The 2958-nt window shown below is 41.5% G+C and overlaps 1 pseudogene; it reads right to left on the minus strand.

The window, feature by feature from the left end:
• Nucleotides 1-225: 225 nt before the first annotated feature.
• Nucleotides 226-2057, minus strand: LOC114095120 (60 kDa heat shock protein, mitochondrial pseudogene; annotated as a pseudogene).
• Between the last annotated feature and the right edge of the window lie 901 nt (nucleotides 2058-2958).

Below are 2958 nucleotides of genomic sequence, written 5' to 3' on the forward strand. Positions count from 1 at the left end.
CTGGTTTTAGCAGGATAGTAGTAAATGCCTTGTGATTTAAGTTGAAAGCAGTGCATTGGTACAAGGCTCTTGCACCCAGTATCAGGAATGTACTAATGTCTTTATTCAAAAATACAAAATAAATTATCTGTAGGCATAGACAATGACAGCAGTAAACCATTATATACTGTCAACTGAAACCAGTAACTGATGGTTATAGTGATTTTATTAAACATCAACCAGCCTTTTCTTCAGTCATTCTCTTCAACTGACTTCTCTGAAGTTATTGGTGAGGAACCTAGCCTTGAGCTTCCTGTCACAGTTCATTAATAATGGTAAAGCACTTTTCTGAGAATTAGAACATGCCACCTCCCATACCACTTCCCATTCCACCCATTGTGCCCATTCCAGGGTCCTTTTCTTCTTTAGGAATTTCTGTGACTATGACTTCTGCTGTACTTAACAGAGAAGCAATACCGGCAGCATCCAGTAAGGCAGTTCTTAAAACCTTTGTTGGACCAATGAGTCCTTTTTCTACCATATTCACAAAATCTCCAAGCATAGCATCATAGCCAACTTCTGAGGAACTCTGCAGAATTTTCTCAACTATCAAAGAGCCTTCAACACCTGCATTCTTAGCAATGGTCATTGCAGGAATTTTAAGTGTTGTTTTTTTTTTAATGATTTCTATACCAATTTTCTGATCCTCATTAGCTGGAGTTAGTGAGTCCAAGGCTGGAATGCACCGAAGCAGAGCACATTCCCCCACCCAGAACAATGTCTTCTTCAACGGCAGCTCTTGTAGCATTGAGGGCATCTGTAACTTTGTCTTTCTTTTCATTCACTTCAACGTTACTTGTCCCACCAACCTTCAGCCCAGCTACTCCATCTGAAAGTTTTGCCAGTCGTTCATTCAGTTTTTCCTTTTCATATTCACTATTTGTGGTTTCTAATTGCTCTGTGATTTCTTGAATATGCTTTTCAATTTGAGCTTCATCACCTTTTCCTTTCAAAAGCATGGCATCATCTTTGGTGACAATGACTTCTCCAACTTTTCCTAAATCATGGAGGCTGAACATCTTCAATATTTAGGGTCAAAACCTCCTCACCAAACACTGCACCACCAGTAGCAATAGCCATATCTTTAAGTTGGTTCTTTCTGTTGTCACCAAAACCTGGAGCTTTAACTGCCACAACCTGAAGACCAACTTTTAGCCTATTCAAAACAAGTGTACTTAGAGATTCTCCATCAACATCTTCAGCAATTATGACCAATGGTTTGTGGTGAGCATTGGCAATTTCAAGAGCAGGTACAATGGACTGGATGCTAGAAATTTTCTTTTCACTCAACAGAACATAAGCATCCTGGAATTCACATTTCTGCCTCTTGATGTATTAATAAAGTATGGAGAGATATAGCCTCTATCAAACTTCACGCCTTCAATAATTTCTAATTCATCCTCAAGTGTTTTTCCATCCTTTACTGTGATCACACCCTTTCTTCCAACCTTTTTCATTGCACCAGAAATAATGTTGCCAATTTCTTTGTCTCCATTTGCAGAAATGGTAGCAACCTGAGCAATTTCTTCAGGGGTTGTCACAGGTTTAGACTGCTTCTTGAGTTCAGCAATTACAGCATCAACAGCTAACATCACACCTCTCCTGATTTCCACTGGATTAGCACCTTTGCTAATCTTCTCGAAGCCTTCTTTGGCAATAGAGTGTGCCAGTACAGTAGCAGTGGTGGTGCCATCCCCGGCCTCTTCATTTGTATTATTGGCAACATCTTGAACAAGTTTAGCTCCAATATTTTTTGTATTTTTCTTTAAATCAATTGACTTTGCAACAGTCACACCATCTTTTGTTACTTTGGGACTTCCCCAACTCTGTTCAATAATTACCTTTCTTCCCTTTGGCCCCATTGTAACAGCTACAGCTAAAAGGTCTACACCTTGAAGCATTAAGGCTCGGGCATCTGCACCAAATTTTACATCTTTGGCATAAGCCCGAGTGAGATGAGGAGCCAGTCCCCTAGACACTGGTCTCATCTGACGAAGGACTGTGGGTAGTCGAAGCATTTCTGTGGGGCGTCTGGCAGGGAGTGCACGCGGCAAGGCAGACCATCTGTGGCGAGTGAGTGCTACATATCCTTTTAATTTCTTTTGTCTACTTGCTCTGGCCAGGGTTTCAAGAACTATGTTGAATAGAAGTGGTGAAAGAGGGCATCCTTGTCTTATTCCAGTTTTTAGAGGGAATGCCTTCAATTTTTCACACACACACACACACACACACACATATATATACAGGATGTTAAAATAGTAAAATTTGGAGGGGGAAATAAAAATGAAAGAAGAAAAATGAAAAGAAAAAAAATGGGCATATACAACACCTCTATATTATATTATTCAGAGGACTCAGTCCTCAAAATCCTATTTCATACAAAGTTCTTGGTTTCACATATGTTGGGGGATGTGAGGACCAGAGGATAGAAGGTTAAAAGAGAAAGAGAAAAAAAAATATATTTGAAGGAAGAAACCAGGGTTGTTGCTAGTTTTAGGGATCCATTTCTTTCCTGCTTCTCTTCTCATGCAATAGGGTGGAGTTGTCTGTTATAAGCCTGTGTCTCTGCCCTCAGGATGATGCCAGGATGGGAAGAGTGGTCCTGGTGTAGGGCACCTGGAAGCGGGGGAGTGCCACCTGCCAGTCCCTGCAGGGAGACTGCACCTCACAGGTCTCTTTTTGAGACTGCTTGCTCATATGACTTGTGCGCCCAGTACTATCTCCCTATCTTGCCTGGAGATTTCCCAGTTCCTGGTCTCTCTATTAGGCTCCAAACTATAGCCATGTCTCCCTCTCCCTTAGCAGTTCCCAATTGTGGGACCTCTTACATCTAGGCTCATACCAGGTGGGCGGTACCCTAGTCGCATTGTACACCTGTCCAACTGAGAGCTGTTTTTGTGTTGGGTAGTAACTGTGTTG

This window comes from Marmota flaviventris, chromosome 6 (assembly GCF_047511675.1).
Source record: "Marmota flaviventris isolate mMarFla1 chromosome 6, mMarFla1.hap1, whole genome shotgun sequence".
Taxonomy (NCBI): domain Eukaryota; kingdom Metazoa; phylum Chordata; class Mammalia; order Rodentia; family Sciuridae; genus Marmota; species Marmota flaviventris.